A 23501-nucleotide genomic window follows, 5' to 3' on the forward strand; every position below is an offset into this window, starting at 1 on the left:
TTCTTCTGGTTTAGCTGGGTGTTAGCAAGGAATGTTGGTGGCCTGCACGATGATGCACACATCCATATATGTGACTTGCTTGTCATTCTGACGCACAGTCATTTTTTGGCTACTAGAAAGGACTAGATATGCCAGTTGCTGTAGTGCACAGGAATGTACACCAAGATATGTTCTCCCTAAAGTTTAACTGCAGGCCGGGAAAGACCTGATTTAACGCGCTTCAGGATAAATTCATTTGTAAAGACGCAAATTTCTTAAAGAAATTTGTTGAACCGGTCAAATCAAATTTTTGAAAACCTCTTTTATCTCTACTAATAATGACCTTACCTGTTTAAGGGCCTCTTGGAATGATTGTCTACTATCATAATTAGAGATAAGCGAATTAAAAAAAAAAAATATTCTGCGGGTTCGATCCGAATTTATTTGTGGTGAATCGCGTTTAAAAAAAAGGTTATTATAATTATTATACATAACCAAAGAAAAAGAAACCTTTAAAACCACTATTTATTAGAATCGTTTTAAAATTAGACCTGGTAGGTCTCACTACTCGCTATCACAGCCCTAATCATTAGGTAAGTACAAAGTAATATAATACAAAAGAATATACAAAAAATTACTACAAAAATTGAAAAGAAAAAAACAGGAACCGGGAATAAAAAGGGAGAGGCAAATAATCAGGCTTCTCCCAGACTTTCCCTGCAAAGCCCATATCCTCGCCCTCAGCCCGGAGACAGCCCCAAATGGCGGAGCCTCCCCGTCCCCGTACCTATCCTAGTTCACTCTGGTAGGCCCAAATCATCCAACTTGCTCCCTAATACCCTGACGCGTTTCCCCCTATTCGGGTTCCTCAGGGGGTCCATACAAGAGAGATAGAAGGGCCAAATCACAATACTTAATACTTATAAAATAGCACATGATAGGCAAGAAAAAGAGATTGGCTTATACTGATATATACTCCTGGGGCCGAGACATGTCATATTTGATTCCAGGTGTACTCCACCCATAACAAAATATTAGACTGTTTCAGAAACACATAACAATAAATTGTGGCAAACAAATTATAATGCCACAATCCACCACTTACATGTGAGGGTCCCTGTAGCGTAGCCAGATCTCCAGGGTGCGTGATGCTGCAAGGATCTATGGCATCAGGCACTGAGTTTAAATACTGGCATCCAGCGAGTCTTCCGCACGCCGGGGTATGAATTTCCGACGGTTGGAAAGCATCGCAGTATGGCGCCGCCCATTTCCAGGTAGGTGGAATGCCTGCGCTCCACAAAGCCAAGTGCAACACAAAGCTACGAATCTATGGAACTCAAGCGTTGTTTCTACACTCAGAGGAGGAAGCGCAGTATAGGGGGCAACAGGATAGAAAGCGCAGGCGCTAAACCGCTTGCTCACTGATTAGATTAAGGTGTGCAAATTCTGTTTCTACAGTGAAGGGGGGCCAAATACTTTAATGTTAACGCCCATATAATATATTTTGCAACACCTATTATTACTATTTAATGCACTTAAGGGCCCTGTTATGCATCCATACCGTAGGTACAGGTAGTTTTACCATAGATCAAAAATCAGGGCAATTATTGGAGCAGAGAGGAGGCTCTAACTATGCATTAAATAGTAATAATAGGTGTTGCCAAATATATTATATGGGCGTTAACTTTAAAGTATTTGGCCCCCCTTCACTGTATAATCAGAATATGCACACCTTAAAGGGGTATTCCCATCTCATTGATCCTATTTTAATTTGTTATAGAAGTGCCTGTGAGCAATTTTGTAATTATGTTCCTTTAGCAAATCCCTACCTATCTTGGAAAAAATCTTTCAATCCCACTCCACTGTTGTCTTCTGGTATCGACTAGATACGGCCACCGATTGTGTGCCGCATCAGTGGGCCGTGCCTGCCTAGAACACATTTTCTTCCCCCAACCGGGCCACACATCGCAGTCTTGAACGCGCATATCGATGTCTTGAACGTGCACGCATGCGCCATGTTGACTTCTTCCTAGCCAGCAGTGATGAGCGAGCATGCTCGGCCGAATATTTGTTGTGCTATGCTCGGCACATGGCGGTACTCGGCCGGGTACCACTTGTGATCGAACGCCATGCTTGAATCTCCTCCCCGCACGTTTTAAGTCTGCTAAGCAGCCAATAAACATGCAGGTAAGTACTGTCATCACTGTAATGCCAGTTGCCATGTTGGCGACTGGCATTACAGTGATTGGCTGGCCGAAATGCGTCATCGGGTGCTATATAGCACCCGATCACGTGGGTTCGGCTCATTGCGAGTCAGGGAGAGCTGCCCTTAGGAAGGTACAGATAGTGTAGGGAGATTGTGATCGCAATATATTCCAGTGAATAACGTTTCAAAGACCCAAAAGTCCTTTTAAAGACTATTGTGTGTGGTGGCAGCAATTTTATTGTGCAAAGTAGTACTCAATATATTTTTTTTATACTTTGCGAAATAGCGATTCTTTTGCTATAAAGAAGGTGTCTGCAGTGACTTGTGACATCTGTGCAGCAATACCTTCTGTGTGTCAGGGGCAGAGATAGGAAGAATATTAATGAAAACAATAATTTTTTTTCCCATAATCTGTCCACATTTTTGCTGTCAACGGTGTAATCCGTGAATTGTGTGATCTGTGCTTCAACACCTTGTGTGGTTATAAGGCCCAGATATAGGGAAACATTTTAAACACAGAAAAAAAATTCTCCCATAATCTGTCCACATTTTTTATGTCAACTGCGTAATCCATGATTTGCGTGATCTGTGCTTCAACACCTTGTGTGGTTGTCAGGCCCATATATAGGGAAAAAATTATAATACAGAAAACACTATTTTTTTTCCCCATAATCTGTCCACATTTTTGCTGTCAACAGTGTAATTCATGAGTTGCGTGATCTGTGCTTCAACACCTTGTGTAGTTGTCAGGCCCATATATACGGAAAATTTTAAAATACAGAAAACTTTTTTTCTCCCATAATCTATACACTGTAAGGGGTTACACTCTCAGGTAGGGCGGCGTTGAAAGATTATCTTGCTGACCACAGGGTTAAAGTCCAAATGTTGCTTTATTTATCACATTCCGGCAATACAGGCAACCCCAGTTATAATTCACTGGGTAAGGTGAAGGTCCAGCACCACAAAACATAAACCAAACCAAAATAAATGCCTGCCCGTCTGGGCTCTGACTAATACAGTGAAGTTCCTAACTCACCTATTGAACACAGTTCACACAGAGAACTCGGCTTCTCTAGCCAGTAGGGCAGCCAGCTTCCCAGACTTTCTCCAGGCATCACTCTCCCCAGACTGACAGCTTGGACTGTGCTTTATTTCCCCTTGACGATCCCAGCTGGCTTCAGTTGGGTATCCCTCAGGCTAGGGGAAAACCTGCTCTGGAATGGGGTGGACTAGGGAGGTCCCTCTACCAAGCCTACCTTCTCCCAGTCCAATAAAATCCAGCCCATAAACTTAACAATACTGACTCAGCAACCTACACATTGCTTAGAAAATTTTAACCTTCTGGATTTTATTTACCTCACCCAGTTGAGGAAGCTGGGTGGGATATACACCTCTTTCAGGACTTTACCGTACACTTTTCTGTTCACCTTACCACATACCCCCCCTCTTCTCCTCTATTTTTAGCCAACAAGTAGTGTATCCTGGACAAAGCACCCCTGCAATTTCCCTGGCCTATGTTCAACCTTGAAATTAAAATTTTGCAGGGAGAAAAACCACCTGGTCACTCTTGCGTTTTTCTCCCTGTTTTGTTTCATCCAAGTTAAAGGAGCGTGATCTGTTACTAACAGAAATTTCCTACCCAGCAGATAATATTTAAGTGACTCCAGAGCCCATTTAATGGCCAGACACTCTCGTTCCACTATGGCATAATTTTTCTATGCCAGGGTCAACTTCCTACTTAGGTACATCACTGGGTGCTCCTCCCCATTTACCACCTGTGACAGGACTGCTCCCAAGCCTGTCTCAGACGCATCAGTCTGGACCAGAAACTCTTTTCTGAAATCTGGGGAAATGAGCACTGGCTGTTGACAGAGAGCGGACTTTAGGCTTTGAAAGGCCTTTTCTGCCTCTGGGGTCCACTTCACCATTACTGACTTAGGGCCTTTCATTAAGTCAGTCAATGGTGCTGCCATCTAGGCAAAATTCGGTACGGACCGGCGGTAGTACCCTGTTATGCCAAGGAAGGCCCTGACTTGTTTTATTGTTAAGGGCCTAGGCCAGTCTTGTATCACCTCTACTTTATTGATCTGGGGTTTAACGAGCCCTTTACTAATATTGTAGCACAGATATTTTTCTTCCTCTAGACCCACTGCACATTTCTCAGGGTTTATGGTTAGGCCAGCATCACTAATGGAGTCTATAACGGCCTGTACCTTCCAGAGGTGACTTCTCCAATCAGATGAAAAAATGACCACATCATCAAGGTAAGCGGCAGCATAGTCATGATGTGGCTTCAAGATTAGGTCCATCAACCTCTGAAATGTAGCAGGGGCTTCATGTAACCCGAACGGCATCACTGTGTACTGGAACAGCCCCTCTGGAGTGGAGAATGCCGCCTTTTCTTTTTCATAATCTGATAATGGTATCTGCCAATACCCTTTTGTAAGGTCAAGGGTTGTGATGTACCTTGCTTTCCCAAGCCTCTCAATTAGTTAATCTACTCTGGGCATGGGGTACGCATCAAATTTTTACACCTCATTTAGCTTCCGGAAATCATTACAAAATCTCCAAGCCCCATTAGGCTTTGGGATTAAGACAATAGGCTTGACCACTCACTGGTAGATTCCTCAATGACCCCTAACTCAAGCATGCACCTGACCTCAGAGGATACCGCTTTTCTGTGTGCTTCTGGTATCCTGTAGGGCTTTACATTCACTTTACTGTGGGGCTCAGTTCTCACGAAATGTTTTATCAGGTAGGTCAGAAAACCTTCCTCTATTTTTCTGTAGAAACTTCCTTACTTCCTGTTTTTGGGGTGCGAACAGGGCCTCACTCATTTTTACCGGAGTAATTGGTGGTGACACCTCCTTAATTATGGTCTGTGCGGCCACCAATGACTCCCGATCTTTCCATGGCTTTATCAGATTTACGTGGTTATGTGCGAGATCTAGTACCACGTGTCTATAAGGTTTTGGTACCAGAAGCTGCTCCACAAGTTAATTGTTGCATTTATTAACTCGATGCAGCAGGTTTCAATTCATGGCAAAATGCAGAAGTTTTTGGTCAGCTTCTGGTACCTGTGGTACACAATCTATCACATTAACATTTCCGTGAGCACTCATGAGAGTGGGGTCTCTCAATTGCTCTGTACCAAAGTTACCCTGAGACATGTCCAACATTTTTTCCCCAGTTGGGGAAGCTTTATCTTTGCCAGCTAATACCTGCAATGGAAAAGTGTCATTATCATGTACGTCACATAACCCCACATTTTCATCAGACATTCGTTCACAAGGTGGATGATGATGAGACACAGTTGTCAATTACCGAGGTTGGGGTTAGGTCAAGTCAGGATGATGAGCAGAATGAGGAAGTGAAAGAAGAGGTGGTTGACGATGAGATCACTGACCAAACATGGGAAGGTGAAAAGCTGAGCGAGGACAGCAGTACAGAGGGGGAGGGATCCACACCACTGCAACAGGCTGGAAGAGGCAGTAGGGTTGCAAAAGGGAGAAGTCACCCCACAACAAACAGACCCGCAACCATTACACCAAGCACCCCCATGCATAAATCTACCTTGCCATAGGGTAGGTGTTCTGCAGTATGGCGCTTTTTTGAGGAAAGTGCAGATGACAAAAGAGTGGTAGTTTACAACCTGTGCCGTACCAAAATGAGCTGGGGCGTGAATACTAGCAACCTCACCACTACCAGAATGATCCGCCACATGGCATCCAAGCACCCTAACAAGTGGGCCGAACGACTAGGTCCACAATCTGGGTCTGCGGGTCACACCACTGCCTCCTCTTCCCCTGTGTTACGCACTGCTGGCCAATCCCCTGTTGAAGGCGCAGGCCAGGATGCCACTCGCCCTGCACCTGGACCTTCGCATGAACCATCAGCAACAACATCCACTTCCCTGTCCCAGCGCAGCGTCCAAATGTCTATAACATAGTCATTTGAAAGCAAGCGCAAATACCCACCCCACAGGCCATAGCACTAAATGCTCAACTTTCGAAATTACTGGCCCTTGAAATGTTGCCATTTAGGCTTGTGGACACTGAGGCCTTCCGCAGCCTAATGTCGGTGGCCGTCCCTCAGCACACAGTCCCCAGCCGCCACTATTTTTCACGGTGTGCCGTGCCCGCATTATACCAGCATGTGTCACAGAACATCACCCGTGCCCTGACCAACGCAGTTACTGGGAAGGTCCACTTAACCACGGACACATGGACAAGTGCTAGTGGCCAGGGACGCTACATTTCCCTGATCACACATTGGGTGAATGTTGTGGAGGCCGGGAGAGAGTCGTACCCTGGGATGACACAAGTGCTACCGACGCACAGGATTGCGGGCCCTTCGTCCATCAGGGTCTCCACCAGCAGCTATGTTACTGGCTCCAACCCATACTTCTCCTCCTCCACTTTCACCTTCAGCAGCAGTCAGCCATCAGTCGCTAGCTGCAGCAGTGCAGCACTTCTGTGGGTAAGCGTCAACAGGCCGTGCTGTAGTTGATCTGCATAGGGGCAAACAGCACAGAGCAGAGCTGTGACAGTGTATTAGGGACCAGACTGTTGCCACTCAACCTACAACCAGGCATGGTTGTGTCTGACAATGGCTGTAACTTGGTGGCGGCTTTGGAGCTTAGTAACCTGACACACATCCCATGCCTAGCCCACGTCTTAAACTTAGTGGTTCAGCGGTTCATCAAAACCTACTCCAATTTTCCAGAGCTACTAGTGAATGTGCGCCTCGTGTGTGCCCATTTACGCAAGTCGGCCACAGCTTTAGCCGTTCTGTCAACGATGCAGCAGCACTTGCGGCTTCCAGCTTATCGACTGTTGTGCGACGTGAGCACGCGCTGGAACTCTACATTCCAGATGTTGGCCAGGCTTTGTGAGCAGCAGAGGGCAGTTGTGGAATACCAGCTGCAAAATGGTAATCGCCTTTTGAGTCAACTGCCACTATTCACAAGCGAGGGGTGGGCATTGATGTCAGACCTCTGTGAGGTTTTAAAAAACTTTGATTAATCCACACAGAAGGTTAGTGGCGATAACACTATTATCAGCGTAACCATCCCACTGCTGTGTCTACTCAAATGATCGCTGCTCACAATTAAGGACGACGCTCTGATTGTGGCAGACGAGGAAATGGGGGAGGACATTACACAGGGTGACAGCCAGACCACCAACAGTTCATCTTCTCAGCGTGAATTTGACCATGACGAGGAAGAGGAGCTGGAGACAGTTGCCTCTGCTACAGAGGGTAGTACCCATGGAACTTTAATTCCATCTGTTCAGCGTGGATGGGCAGACGAGGAGAAGGAGGAGAAGGATGAGGAGATGGAGAATCATCCTGATGTCGACATCAACGTTATGCCTGTTGGTACTCTGGCATGCATGACTGACTTCATGTTTTGCTGCCTTTCCAGCGATCCTCGCGTTATACGCATTTTAGATAACACGGATTACTGGGTGTTCACCCTTCTCGACCCCCGCTACAAAGAGAACTTCTTATCTCTAATTCCTGTGGTGGCGAGAACGAGTAAAACGGTGCAATACCAGAAGGTACTTGTTGAGAGATTGCTCCAAAATTTTCCATCTGACAACGCTGGTGGCAGAGTTCGTACTTCCTTAGGCAACCAAGGAAGGGAGACAAGGGGAACACACTGCAGTTCCAACAAAGGGAGGGCAACACTCTCCAAGGCATGGGAAGTTTCATGACACCCCGCCAGCAACCTCACCCTGAAGCGCGGCCTAGTGGTACAAGGAGGGAAAAGTTATGGAAGATGGTGAAGGAATACATAGCATACCGTGTCAGTGCCCTAAATGATCCCTCAGTGCCATGGTGTCCAAGCTGGAAAAATGGCACAAACTTGAGCTATATGCCTTGGAGGTGCTGGCCTGCCCTGCCACCAGCGTTTTGTCTGAACGTGTATTTAGTGCTGCTGGTGGCATTTTAACAGATAAGCATATCCGCTTGTCCACTGGCAATGCTGACCGGTTGACTCAGATAAAAATAAACAAGGCCTGGATTGCCCCTGACTTCTCAACTCCACCAGAGGAGAGAAGAGCTGATGAAGAACATAAAGGCACTTTCAATCTATCATTTATAATGTACTCAATCTACTGTAGTGTATTCCCATGCACCTATTCCACCACAAAAGGGTCAGCTCAACTGCAGGCCCACAACTCAATTTTTTTTATAGGGTAAGCTCAAATGCAGGCCCGCAACTCAATTTTTTTTTATAGGGTCAGCTGAACAGCATGCACTCGCAAATAATGTTTTAGAGCGTCAGCTATACAGCATGCACTCGCATATAATGTTTTAGAGCATCAGCTCACCTGAAGGCACTCGCAAATAAGGTTTTAGAGCATCAGCTGAACAACATGCACTTAAAAATAATGTTTTAGAGCGTCAGCTCACCTAAAGGCACTCACAAATAATGTTTTAGAGCCCTCAGCTGTACAGCATGCACTCGCAAATAAAGTTTTACAGCGTCATTTGAACAGCATGCATTCGCATATAATGTTTTAGAGCATTAGCTCACCTGCAGGCACTCACATATAATGTTTTACAGCATCAGCTCACCAGCAGGCACTCACATATAATGTTTTTGTGTGTCAGCTCAACAGCAGGCCCTCGACCCAAATGTTTTAGAGGGTCAGCTCAGCAGCAGGCCCTCGCATATAATGTTTTACAGGGTCAGCTCAACTGCAGGACCGCACATATAATGTTTTACAGGGTCAGCTCAACTGTAGACCCTTGCATATAATGTTTCACAGGGTCAGCTCAACCGCACACCCTCACATATAATGATTTACAGGGTCATCTCAACTGCAGGCCATCACCTAAAATCTTTTACAGTGTCAGCTCAACAGCAGGCCCTAGCATATAATGTTTTACAGGGTCAGCTCACCTGCTGGCCCTCACCTACAAACTTTTACAGGGTCAGCTCACCTTCTGATGACGACACCAAAGTCTTGCCTGTTAGTACTCTGGCACACATGGATGACTTCATGTTAGGCTGCCTTTCCCACGACCCACTTCTCATCTCTCATTCCTCTGGTGGAGAGGACAAGCAAAACTGTGCTATACCAGAAGGTCCTTGTTGAAAAATTGCTCCAAAGTTCATAGGGCAGACATCCAAATGAATTGTCGCCGTCACGGGGAAGTGCGATCACCAAGTAATTATCTAAAGTCAACAAAGCTGCAGCAGGCCGTCACCTACGAGTCCAGTCTCAGTAACCAAGAGTCTGGTCAACACAATCCTCACCATGATGGCACGCTGGGTGAACGTTGTGGAGGTCGGGAGCAAGTTGGCTGCTGGCTCCAATAGATCCTCGTTAACGGAAAGTGTACTCATTCCAATAACAGTGCTGCTTAGGAGTGCTATATTGTTATTTATCGTCACTACCTCCCCGAGTTGGGAGTGGGTAATTGCCACGTGCCTGCTGCCTTCCTTGCATGCTTCTGCTTTAATAACTTGACCCACCCTCTCTGGGTGGTTTACAATTAGAAAAAAAAAAGGGGGCAAGGCAACAACAGCCAATCAGGTTTCATCCATTGACCTCCCTTATATGTGGTATCCCTTTCTCAAGCTCCCTCTCCGGCATCGAACCCTAATTCCCCGTTACCCGTCATCACCATGGTAGGCGCAGAAAAGAACATCGAAAGTTGATAGGGCAGACATCCAAATGGATCGTCGCTGTCTCGAGGACGTGCAATCTATTGGTGACTCTAGGTTATCTAGAGTCACCAATGCGGCAGCAGGCCCTCGCCCCTAAGGTTTTAGATGGTCAGACCAGCAAGCCCTTGCTCCAAATGTTTTTGAGGGTCCCCAGCAGGCCATCAATCATAATTTTTCAAGGGTGTATATAATGCCCTCCTTTATGTGTAGCAAAGGTTGTTTTGGAGTGTCGGTTCCTTGTAATTTTTAGCAGCCCTTTCACTTAGTGCATAGGCTTCATGAGTGTAGGAGTCCCACTACCTGAACAATTGTACCACAATGTGAATGAGGCTCTCCTTTATGTGATATACAGGCTGTTTCGGAGTGCCTCTTGCTTGTAATTTTTTTCAGCACTTGCACTTTATATACAATTGAATACAATTATTTCTGTAAAATAGATTTTTTGAAGGGGTTTTGTGAGTATTTTTGTCAGTTTGTAAAAGTGGCATACAACTCGGACAAAATGGTTCCCAGCAGCAACCTGGGAGTCATAGATGCATCCAGACATCGTCCCCATGCTGTTCCCGATCCATTTAGGTGGTGTTTACTTTCTGACTTTTCCAATGGACCAAGCAGGGGGTGCCTGGTTGTCTCCCATTGACTTCTATTATACTCGGGTGATCGGTCGAGCACACGAATATAGCAATGTGTTCGGGCCAAACACCTGAATACTTTAGTGCTCGATCATCACTAACCCTAACATTATACCAATAAAAAAATCAACTCTTTTTGCAAAAAATATGTCCCCTTACAGATCAGTTAATGGAAAAAATAAAGTTGTGGTTCCCAAAATATGGTGACACAAAAACAACAGTATTTCTTGCACAACTAGTAAAAAAATATGTGAAATTTGCATAACCAATACTTGCCAATATCATAATTTAACTTGTACTCGAAGCTACAGAGAGATGGGTGCACATTATTCCCCAGGTAAACTTTGCATGTGGCAGCATTTTGTTGAAAATCAACTCAACCTATAGCTGCACAAAAGAGTCTGAAGATGCACCTAATTTATCATCCAGCATCAGCCACTGACATACTGTACATACATCTGCCATATTTTCTGAGCATCCAGTCTAAGGGGTAATGCATGACAAGGGTAATGTTTGAAGTCACTTCTTTGAAGCATCTGCATTTCTTTGAGCCATTTTTAATGACAACATGGAGTGGACTTTATTATGACTTTTTTTAAAAGTTGCAAGTTTGCAAGTTTTTAATATTTTGGTTGATGTAGCTAAACTATCTATTTTGCTGTAGAAAAAGCTGCACTTTCATTGCGTGTAATTCTGTGATACTTTTACAAGAGAATTTAATTGTGAAGCTTTTTGTGCTTTTTTTTGCATTGTATTTGTTGTTACGGTTACGAGGATGGAAAATTATTTCTTATGCATTTGGTATTGTTAATAAAAATTCCTTAATAAAAATGAAAAAATAAAATTAATCTATATTTTCCATACTCTGAAATCAATTGTACAGGTGTAAGCTCAAAAATTCTAGTGAAGTCAATACTTGTAGGCAATGCTCACCTGCTGTCTGTCTTTATCAGATCTCGCTCATTGCCTGTTTTGTAGTTTAGTTCCACTAGCGAAAAACTGTAAAAGGTGACTAAAACTTTACTGATGTGACTACAAGTAATCTAAGGAAAAGTGTTGAGCGGCAGGGGTCATATTCGAATTTGTGATATTGCGTAAATATTTTGTAGAATATTTGTCATATATTTGCAAATTTGTATATTCGTTATATTTTACATTATTTTTTTTATGCGCAAATCGGCAAGGTAATGATTGCGCAATATGCTAATATTGCACTCTCAGTACAGGCGTGAGTCAAAAACAAATATATAGCACTATAGAATATAGTGCTATATATTCTTTTTTAGAATATTCAGCATTTTTTCCATCTGAACACATGATTCCTCCCTGCTTCTTGCTTGTGGGCCAATGAGTCAACAGGCTGGAAGAGGCAGTGGGGTGGCAAAAGGAAGAAGGCGGGCCACACCAAACAGGCCCGCAACTGTTTCCCACAACACACCCTTGCAGAAATCTCCCTTGCCAAGGGTTAGGTGTTCAGCAGTCTGGCGCTTTTTTGGGGAAAGTGCAGACGACAAAATAATTGTGATTTGCAACCTATGCCATACAAAAATTATCAGGGGCGTGAACACTAACAACTGCCACTGATTTTCCTAGTTTCTCGACTTACACCAGCATGTGTCCTGTAACATTACCCGTGCCCTGACCAATGCAGTTACTGGGAAGGTCCACTTAACCACTGAACAAGTGCTTTCGGCCAGGGACGCTATATTTTCCTGATGGCACACTGGATAAGCCTTGTGGAGGCCGGTAGTGAGTGGTACCCTGGGATGGCACAGGTGCTACCGACGCCAAGGATTGCGGGCCCTAATTCCATCAGGGTTTCCGTCACCACCTACGTTAGTGGCTCCAACCCCCACTCTGCCTCCTCTTCCACTTCCACCTCTGAATTATCCACGTCAGTCGGTAGCTGGAAGCAGTGTAGTACTGCAGTGGGGAAGCGGCAACAGGCAGTGCTGAAGCTAATATGCTTAGGTGACAAACAGCACACCGCCGCAGAGCTGTGGCAGGGAATAAGAGAACAGACTGAGCTGTGGCTCTTGCCACTCAAAATAGAACCAGGCATGGTTGTGTCTGATAATGGCCGTAACTTGGTCGCGGCTTTGGATCTCAGCAAGTTCACACAAATCCCATGCCTAGCCCACATCTTAAACTTAGGCCCCTTTTACATGGGCGAGATTTCTGCGCGGGTGCAATCCGTGAGGTGAACACATTGCACCCTTACTGAATCCGGACCCATTCATTTCTATGGGGCTGTGCACATGAGCAGTGATTTTCACGCATCACTTGTGCGTTGCGTTAAAATCGCAGCATGCTCCTCTTTGTGCGTTTTTCACGTAACGCAGGCCCCATAGAAATGAATGGGGTTGCGTGAAAATCGCAAGCATCCGCAAGCAAGTGCGGATGCGGTGCTATTTTCACGCACGGTTGCTAGGTGACGATCGGGATGGGGACCCGATCATTATTATTTTCCCTTATAACATGGTTATAAGAGAAAATAATAGCATTCTAAATGCAGAATGCATAGTAAAGTAGGGCTGGAGGGGTTAAGAATAAAATAAAATACAAATAACTTTATGTTAGGCTGCCGTTCCCGTGGCCCACGCATTTTACGCATTTTGAACAACACTGATTACTGGTTGTTCACTCTTCTCGATCCCCGCTATAAAGAGAACTTCTCTTCTCTCATTCCTGTGGTGGAGAGGACAAGCAAAATGGTGCAATACCAGAAGGTCCTTGTGGAAAAATTGCTCCAAAATTATCCATCTGACAACGCTGGCGGCAGAGTACGTAGTTCCTTGGGCAACCGAGGAGTGGAGACGAGGGAAATACACAGCAGTTCCAACAGAGGCAGGGCAACACTCTCCAAGGCCTGGGACAGTTTCATGACACCCCGCCAGCACCCTCACTCTGATGCGCGGTCTAGTGTCACAAGGAGAGAAAAGTTTTGGAAGATAGTGAAGGAGTACACATACATAGCAGACCGTGTAAGTGTCCTCAATGATCCCTCTGTGCCTTACAACTATTGGGTGTCCAAGCTGGACATGTGGCATGAACTGGCGCTCTGCACCTTGATAAGCGCATCCGACTGTCAACTGAAAATGCCGACAGGTTGACTCTTATCAAAATGAATAAGGCCTGGATTGCCCCAGACTTCTCGACTCCACCAGAGGAAAGTGGCTTTACATAAAGGCACTTTAAATGTGGCTTTTATGGTGTATTGAATACACTCTATTCCAATGCACCCCTTCCACCACTAAAAGGGTATATCGTTTGGTTCAATCTTCCTTTTCTCATCCTCCTCCTCTTCCATCATATCAACATGCTTATTAGGCTGCCCTCGCTCCTAATGTTTTTGAGGATCAGCTCAGTGGCAGACCCTCACCCCTGTTTTAGAGGGTTACCAGCAGGCCCTCTCCCATAATGTTTTAGATGGTCAGCTCAGCAGCAGGCCCTCGCCCATAATGTTTTAGAGGGTCAGCTCAGCAGCAGACCCTCACCCCTAATTTTTTAGATGGTCAACTCAGCAGCAGACCCTCACCCCTAATTTTTTAGATGGTCAGATCAGCAGCAGGCCCTTGCCCCTAATGTTTTAGAGGGTCACCAGCAGGCCCTTGCCCCTAATGTTTTTGAGGGTCACCAGCAGGCCCTTGCTCCTAATGTTTTTGAGGGTCACCAGCATGCCATCAATCATAATTTTTCAAGGGTGTGTACAATGTCCTCCTTTATGTGTATTAAAAGGTGTATTCGAGTGCTGGTTCCTTGTAATTTTTGGCAGCCCTTTTACTTAGTGCATAGGCTTTATGAGTGTAGGAGTCCCACTACCTGAACAATTGTACCACAACGTGAATTATGCCCTCCTTTATGTGATATACAGGTTGTATTGGAGTGCCTCTTCCTTGTAATTTTTGGCAGCACTTGCACTGTATATACAAGTAAATATACAGGAAAGAATGTTTCCTAGCAATTTCTCCTCTAAAATTGATTTTATCTTAAGTTTGGTGCGTATTATTGTCAGTCTGTAAAAGTGGCATACTGCTCGGACATCATGGTTCTCAGAAGCAACCTGGGAGTCGAATATTCATCTAGACGTCCTCCCCATGCTGTTCCAGAACTATTTTGGTGGTGTTTCCATCAATTTCTGAACTTTTCCTATGAACCAGACACCCTCCCTTCTTCAGAGCAGGGGGTGCCTGGTTTAATGCTCGGGTTCTCCTATTGACTTCCATTGTGCTCGGGTGTTCTGCCGAGCACTTGAGCACCCGAGTACTTTGGTGCTCAAGTAACACTAGTAACTATTTATAGAGCATTGACAGTTCCTTTAAGAAGTCCTACTCTATATACAGTACATAGCTTTTTTGACAGATCTTTGGATGCCCAAAACTTTCCAGCTTGAGAGGGATTTCAGTGGAATTTAGTGCACAACAAAAATTTCTCCTGTATGTGTCCACCCTAATCTTTTCTCAGAATTTGCTAAAAACTTCAATTTCTAACAATAAAAATTGAATACAATATCACAAGGTACTATTAAAACCTGTGGCAGGCTACAATTCACATCACAATGATCGGTGGCCACACATAGACACATATAGGATATACATCTCCAAAGTGTTGTAAAATAATTCCTTTTTTTTTCAAGTTGGCCATCTTGTACCACCCATTTTATGATATGTTGAACCACAAGGAAAACTAATGAAGGACACATCTGTTCTTACACAATATTTTATCTGTGTTCCCTCAACTACCGATCCCAGTCTTACTTTTTTTCAGTGGCTCATCAGATATCTCCACAGTAACTGACCTCAATCTCATCCAATGAATTCCCATGAAATGATATGCCATCAATGGCAATATCAGCATGGTGTGCAGGGATTAAACATCAAGATCAAGTAAGCGATGGTGGTTGACAGAGGAAATCAAAACACTATAGATAGATCTATGTCATTCTATGATGACATGGGCATGCCGATTCATTTTGTGTTCATCTCTATTCCTATTTAATTATGTTATTTTCACAAACCTGTGGGTTTCAACCGTTTTAGTATCTTAGCATCTAATCACTCAATATTTCATTTAAGATAATGTTGTACAGCCATAAGTCTACACTCCCATGAGAGGCTTATAAATTAAGATTAGAAGATTTGATGATTTTTTAAGCAATTTTAAATTCATCTATGTAGGAGAAAGAGTGAGAATCTACAGTCGTGGCCAAAAGTTTTGAGAATGACACAAATATTAGTTTTCACAAAGTTTTCTGCTAAACTGCTTTTAGATCTTTGTTTCAGTTGTTTCTGTGATGTAGTGAAATATAATTTCACGCACTTCATACTTTTCAAAGGCTTTTATCAACAATTACTTGACATTTATGCAAAGGACCTCTGCAATTCGACTAGGCATGCTCTTAATCAACTTTTGGGCCAATTCCTGACTGATAGCAACCCATTCTTTCATAATCACTTCTTGGAGTTTGTCAGAATTAGTGGGTTTTTGTTTGTCCACCCGCCTCTTGAGGATTGACCACAAGTTCTCAATGGCATTAAGATCTGGGGAGTTTCCAGGCCATGGACCCAAAATGTCAACGTTTTGGTCCCCGAGCCACTTAGTTATCACTTTTGCCTTATGGCACGGTGCTCCATCGTGCTGGAAAATGCACTGTTCTTCACCAAACTGTTGTTGGATTGTTGGAAGAAGTTGCTGTTGGAGGGTATTTTGGTACCATTCTTTATTCATGGCTGTGTTTTTGGGCAAAATTGTGAGTGAGCCCACTCCCTTGGATGAGATGCAACCCCACACATGAATGATCTCAGGATGCTTTACTGTTGGCATGAAACAGGACTGATGGTAGCACTCACCTTTTCTTCTCCGGACAAGCCTTTTTCCTGATGCCCCAAACAATCGGAAAGAGGCTTCATCTGAGAATATGACTTTGTCCCAGTCCTCAGCAGTCCATTCACCATATTTTCTGCAGAAGATAAATCTGTCCCTGACGGGTTTTTTTTAAGAGAAGTGTCTTGCTGCCCTTCTTAACACCAGGCCATCTTCCAAAAGTCTTCGCTTCACTGTGCGTGCAGATGCGCTCACACCTGCCTTCTGCCATTCCTGAGCAAGCTCTGCACTGGTGGCACTCCGATCCCGCAGCTGAATCCTCTTTAGAAGACGATCCTGGCGCTTGCTGGAATTTCTTGGACACCCTGAAGCCTTCTTAACAAGAATTGAACCTCTTTCCTTGAAGTTCTTGATGATCCTATAAATTTTTGATAGAGGTGCAATCTTAGTAGCCACAATATCCTTGCCTGTGAAGCCCTTTTTAGGCAACGCAATGATGGCTGCACGCGTTTCTTTGCAGGTTACCATGGTCAACAATGGAAGAACAATGATTTCAAGCATCACCCTCCTTTTAACAGGTCAAGTCTGCCATTTTAACCCAATCAGCCTGACATAATGATCTCCAGCCTTGTGCTCGTCAACATTCTCACCTGAGTTAACAAGACGATAACTGAAATGATCTCAGCAGGTCCTTTAATGACAGCAATGAAATGCAGTGAAAAGGGTTTTTTGGGATTAAGTTAATTTTCATGGCAAAGAAGGACTATGCAATTCATCTGATTACTCTTCATAACATTCTGGAGTATATGCAAATTGCTATTATAAAAACTTAAGCAGCAACTTTTCCAATTTCCAATATTTATGTAATTCTCAAAACTTTTGGCCACGACTGTACTAGACCATATCTTCAAAAGTAGTAGGTGAGATACGTCTTCTAAATATAAAATAAAGGCTTTTTTGATGAAAGATACATTCATCTTGACAAACTGATAGTAGAACACAATTACTGATGAAAGGGGGGCAGAGCCTGACTGAGCAGCAATACGGATGCCTGCGCTTTAGCTCCCGTCACACAAGCCAGCATCCAGCCTAATCCTGCAGCCTAAATAACCCCACCATGGTCATAATTGGCAGAGACTGGACCATGGACCACCCGGAACCAGGTTGTTCCAAGAAGAAACTATCTTAAATAGAACAGTACCTGAAAAAGAAGCCAGCAGCTTCTCCGGCGCATGCGCCCTAGATGGCGCCGGGCCCTAAACATGACTCAGACGCACATACAGACTCAGACACGGCAAGCTCAATGGAGCTAGGAGATGAGGTAAAATCACCCGACACCTTATCCTTCACCAAGAAATATTTGAAAAAAGCCCTGGCTGTGGCCCTGGTGCCTGTCATGAAAGAATTAGCAGACATTAAGGCCGTTGTGCGGCAAATTGTTCATAGAGTGGAAGCCATCTATTGCACAAAGCTTTTATAAGGGGAGAGTGTATAGCACTGGGCACTAGGCTCAAAAAAGAGTGCCAGAAACTGCTCAATTCCTTACTGGCTCAGATATCAACCATTTAGACTCTGCAAAAGAGATCCGGATTATATAACGTCCAGGCTGAACTGACGTCTTTACATCAACAGCTGAAAGACCATCTGAATGTCCAGTATGCTAAACACTATCAATATGCTAAATTTAAATGTTATGCCACACCTCATTAGGAAGTGCAAGGACTCATATATTCACTCTATTCAGATGGGGCCTGGGGGTAAAGTTACTGAGACCAAAGATATAGCCCATGTCTTTGTCTTCTTCTACCAACAACTGTAAAACTTGCCCAGTAACCCATCCTTGCCAGGTTCTTTGCCTAGGGCTGCTGAGATAGACAAATTTTTGTCTAACCTTTATCTACCCCGCCTTTCAGAAGAAGAGAGTCTTCAACTTGTTCAGCCCATTACAACTGATGAGATCTCTGCGACATTGGCCTCTATGCCCCTGGGGAAGGCTCTGGGACAAAATGGGATTCCAGTCAGGTATTATAAATCCTTCTCCTCAATCCTGATCCCCAGGTTGGTTGCTTGGTGCAGCGCGCTCATGTCTGGAGATCCGTAAAAAAGCTCTCAATGCCACTATTGCCATCTTGCCAAAGGACCCTGAATTATGCAGCTCATACTGCCCCATTTCAGTTATTAATATGGATGTTAAGATCTGGGCAAATATTTTTTCCCTCCTCCTTGGTAAACTTGTCCCGGGGCTTGTCTACCCAGAACAGACTGGTTTTGTTAAAAGTAGGGAGGGAAACCACAACTCAGTGAAGCTTATACATTCTATAAGATATGCATCCACCAAACATATTCCGCTAGTGCTACTTAGCACAGACACTGAGAAAGCCTTCAACAGAGTCGATTGGGACTTTTTACAAAAGGTGCTATTGTGATTTGGTGCCCAGTTTCCTTTGTCCGACTAGTTATGTCTCTATACAACCATCCGAGTGCTAGGATCAGATTTAATGGGACTTTGTCTGCTCCCTTTGAAATCTTCAATGGTACCAAATAAGGTTGCCCACTTTCCCCCACACTATTTATATTAGTCATGAGAGAAAATCTGAGAACATAAGCTGATTCAGGGCTTACGGGTGGGGGATGTAATACACGAGAATGCAGCTTTCGCAGATGACCTGCTAATACTGATTACTAACCCAGATATAGCCTTCCCACATATTACTGAATTATTCGAAGAGTTTGGGAAATTCTCCAACTTCAAAGCTAACTACACTAAATCGGAATCCCTTAATATCTCTGCGCCTCGAGTTGTAGTGGACACATTGAGAGAGTCAATGCCATTTAAATGGCAGTCGTCCAAATTGAAATACCTAGGAATCTACCTAACTATAGACCCATTGCTCCTTTATGGGGCAAAATATCCACCGCTAATTTGAGAGATTAAAACAATGTTATCCTCTCTTTCTATTCCTTATGTCTCCTGGATGGGGCGCAAGAATTTCGCCTTAGGTCCTATGGGTTTTTTAGATGTGTTTGCATACAAGAACACTCCTTTAAAGAAATTGACTAGATGGTATAACTATCCAAAATAATTATTCCAGTTGGTCCTCTCTCAATCTAACTTGTTCTGGAGGTGCCAACAAGATTCTGTCTCCCTCCCTTACATATTCTACTTTTGTCCACCTATCCAGACATTTTCGTAACAAATAGAGTCAAAGATCAATGTGATCTGTGGCACCCAGATCCGATTGTCCCCAGAATCGGTTCTTCTATGGTTACCAAATGACTTGTTATCCCCCTCAGCACATAACCTACCCACTCTACTAGTACCAGTTGCCAGCCTATTAATTCCCCTAAAATGGCCGACCCACAATTGACCAATGGTATAGCAAACTTGACCAACTATATAGAATGGAGGAGCTAGCCAGCTGGGCCTCCAGACAACATGCTACATTTTTAAAACTATGGCACCTGTGGATGTATTACAGAGCATCCCATGGGATCTAGGGCTTAAATGATGATCCATATGCTTTAGTTTTGGAAGTAAATTAGACCTGCATTACTGTTGGATAGGAATGACTACACATTTGTCTATGTATAGGAACACTGCCATACTCTGTCGAGAGCTTTTTTCTGTTTGTTGTACACAGAGCTGCATTTCTGTATGCTGTATTATTTTTTGTCCATTGTACTTAATAAAAAAAAAATGTATAAAAAAAAAAATGTATAAAAAAAATAAATTATTTTTCTCATCTGAGTACAACACTGCCCTTGGTTTGTAGAACTGAGGTTCCCCTGCAAAAAAGCTCAGATTTTTAACAATATGCAATTGAGGCTTTACTACAATGATGGAGTCAGCATTGGTTTTGTTGCACTCAAGATCCAGTACTCACTCTTGCCAAAGCCCCCATCCCTAGACCACTGATTGGCAGAGCCAGGTGTGATTATGTCCTTACTGCCTGGCCTTGTCAATCAGCAGGCTGATGGAAAGGTAGGCAAGGGAGAAGAGCCCAGCTTGAGTGCAACAAAAGCAACATTCACCACCTAATTGCACTAAAACCTTCTTTGTGTATTGCTAAAAAAAATGCATTTAATTTCAGAGAAACCACAGATTTACAAACCAAGAGCAGCGTTGTACTCAGATGAAATGCATGAACTTTAGGTATTTTGGCTTGCTAGTTCTAGTGAAGGTTTGCTTCTCTGTTTGCTTGTGTACTGAACTTTGCCTGTTTACAGACTCTGAACCTCCGCTACATGCTCTGACTTCTGTCTGTTAACCCTCATCTACCTGCCCTCATCTTGAACTATATTGCTATAAATCAGGTATACTCAGTCCACTCTGCTTAAAAATAACAGTGGCCTGTAATACTGAAGCACACTAACTGTACAACTAACAGAATGGATTAACTATAAGTCTTGGTGCACTGCACACTTATGTTCATAGTGATAAATTAGACCTGCCTGTAATACTGACGCACAGTAACTCTACAGCTAACAGAATTGATTGACTATGAATCTTGGTGCACTGTGCACTTATGTACATGGTGATAAATTGTAGCATAGTTTTAGTTCAGAAGTCTCATATACACATATTTTAGGAAAACTGATTAGTTAGCACGAAGTGTGAGAAAATTTGTATTAGAATCAAAGTTTTCCTAAACTTTAGACTAAATACCTCTTTGAATGTTTTGCTTCACTCAAGACTAATAATGTAGACTATATACTATATCTACTGTCTTTCTATTTTGTATATTGTTTCTTAAGTTGCAATAATATATGAGATTCATTGAACCCTGCCTCACTGCTCCTTAGTTTTCCTAACAAATGTTACACCATTATGTCATAGTGGTCAGTGACTACCCGCAAATTTACATACTAGTATGTCATGATGATCGGGAGGGCACAGGAGCTGTGAGTGCCTTATCAGTGCAGGGGCTCTGCTGTGACTGACAGCCGAGCCCCTGCTACTATATCAACTGGCATCTCTGTAAACAGTGATGTTGGCAGATTAACCCCTTGTATGCCGTGATCAAATTTGACCAAGGCATACAGGGGGTTTGCGGCAGTTTTTTCTCCACTGACATACCCATCAGGTCCCCACAGTGAAGTGATGGGGACACGGTGGCATCAGGACTTGTCTTCTATGGAAGCCTAGGAGATCCAGCCCCTTAGGCTAGGGCTCCTAGGTAACTGTCAGTGTAATGCTGACTTACAATGCATTGCAATATAGGATATATTGTAATGCATTGTAAAGAGGATCAGACAAAAATAATAAGTTAAAAAAAAAATGTAAGTGTTTTTTATAATAAATTAATTTTATTAATTCACAAATTCATAAATTAAGATTCAAGTAAAAAAAAAATTAGCACATGATCTCGGAACTGCCTGCTCCCGGAGACCGCATTTCATTTCAGACCGGCTCGCACACAGGCACAGTTAAGGACTTACTTATGCATCACCAAACTTGTCAGTTAAGATGGCAGATCGCATGTGTTCGCTGGCGAACACTGCATACTGGCCATCACTGCTCAGGTGATCATTGTAAAAACAAAAAATAAAATCTGTGCCAGAACAGCTATTTTTTGTTACCTTGTACACAAAAAGCGTAATATAGAGCAATTAAAAGTCATATGTATCCCAAAGTAGTACAAAAAAAAACCTGGCATCTTTTCCTGTAGTTTCCAAAATGGGGTCACAGTTTCTGCTGTAGGAGTGCATCAGGGGGTCTTCAAATGTGACATGGTGTCTAAAAAACAGTCCAGCAAAATCTTCCTTCCATGTGGCCACATGTGGGTTGTTTGTATAAACTGTAGAACTAGGGTAACAGATTTTGAGTTTTGTTTAGCTGTTAACCCTTTCTGTGTTACAGAAAATGGATTGAAGGGGATGCAAATGAGCTCTTAAAAAGTTCAGCCTCAAATGCCGCTAGATGTAAGGCAGCTATCCTTTAAGTCAATGTTCGACCATTTAAATTGGTTACACATTGACATAACTATTTTCTGAGGTATGAAAATAGGTGAAAGGTCCAGCTTCTAAAAAATAATACTTTATTCCAGCGGTAAAATTTCCATACACAGGACAGTGGTACACGATCTAAGCATTTCAGACCCAAAAATTATGGTCCCTTACTCATGACAAGTGCACCTTAAAATCCCACTCTGAATTAACCCCCGTCAGACCAATCCAAGCAGACGATTAGATCCCGTGGTTCACCCGGGGTGGGAAAAAGGATCAGACCAAATTTACAAGACAATATTAACCCCATCTATGCAGAAAAGTAAAGAAACTTAGAATTAACCTATACACGAATGGCAATAAATAAAAAGAAGGGCGGTGTATTTAAACCCGTAGGAAAACAAGTTCCCAGTTCATACATCCAAAAAGCTTCTCGGCTGAGAAGCTTTTTCTATGATCACCTCCTCTCTCAGGTGCAGTGACGCTTTCTATTCCCTGGACAATCAAGATGGACTCGGCAAAGTGTGTACTTGCTGCAGACACATTTCACGCTTTTTGATGCTGTATATCAGATACAGTATATGTCTAATTACTCTTGTTTTAATTGAACTGGACGTACATCCCACATATTGGAGATTACACGCTGTACATTTGATAAGATAAACGGCATATTCTGTATCACAATTTAGATATGACTTGATGTTATAAGTCTTCTCACTAGGGAGAAATGTAAGTTTTACCCATTAGCATGTGATTTCAGCAAATACATTTATTCTGACCGCATTTATAGCTGCCTTTATGTTTTAACCAGGTAGGTTTTGTAATGGGATGTTCACAGAACAAACTCTGGCTGAGCATTGGACCTAGATTGGGTGCTTTGTGGGCTACACATCTTATTCCATCTCCCACTATTGTGCTCCAATCTCTGTCAAAGTTCAGAACAGGCAAGTGCCGTTTTATAATTTTACATATATCCCGGTATTAATCACTATATTGTGTATTTTCTGAGGTATCACTATCTGTTCTAAAAGTAGAGAAATTAAAATTTTGAAAATTACAAAGTTTTCCTAATTTGTGGTAAATTTTTGATTTGTTTTGCAAATAAAGGTGAAATATATTGACTCAAATTCACCACTGTCATGACATACAATGTGTCACAAAGTTATTAACGTAAAAAACGTTCCAAAGTTATTATACCACATAAAATGACACTCATTTTGTGCTGAAAGTT

Source organism: Bufo gargarizans, unplaced genomic scaffold, assembly GCF_014858855.1.
Source record: "Bufo gargarizans isolate SCDJY-AF-19 unplaced genomic scaffold, ASM1485885v1 fragScaff_scaffold_716_pilon, whole genome shotgun sequence".
In the NCBI taxonomy this organism is placed as follows: Eukaryota; Metazoa; Chordata; class Amphibia; order Anura; family Bufonidae; genus Bufo; species Bufo gargarizans.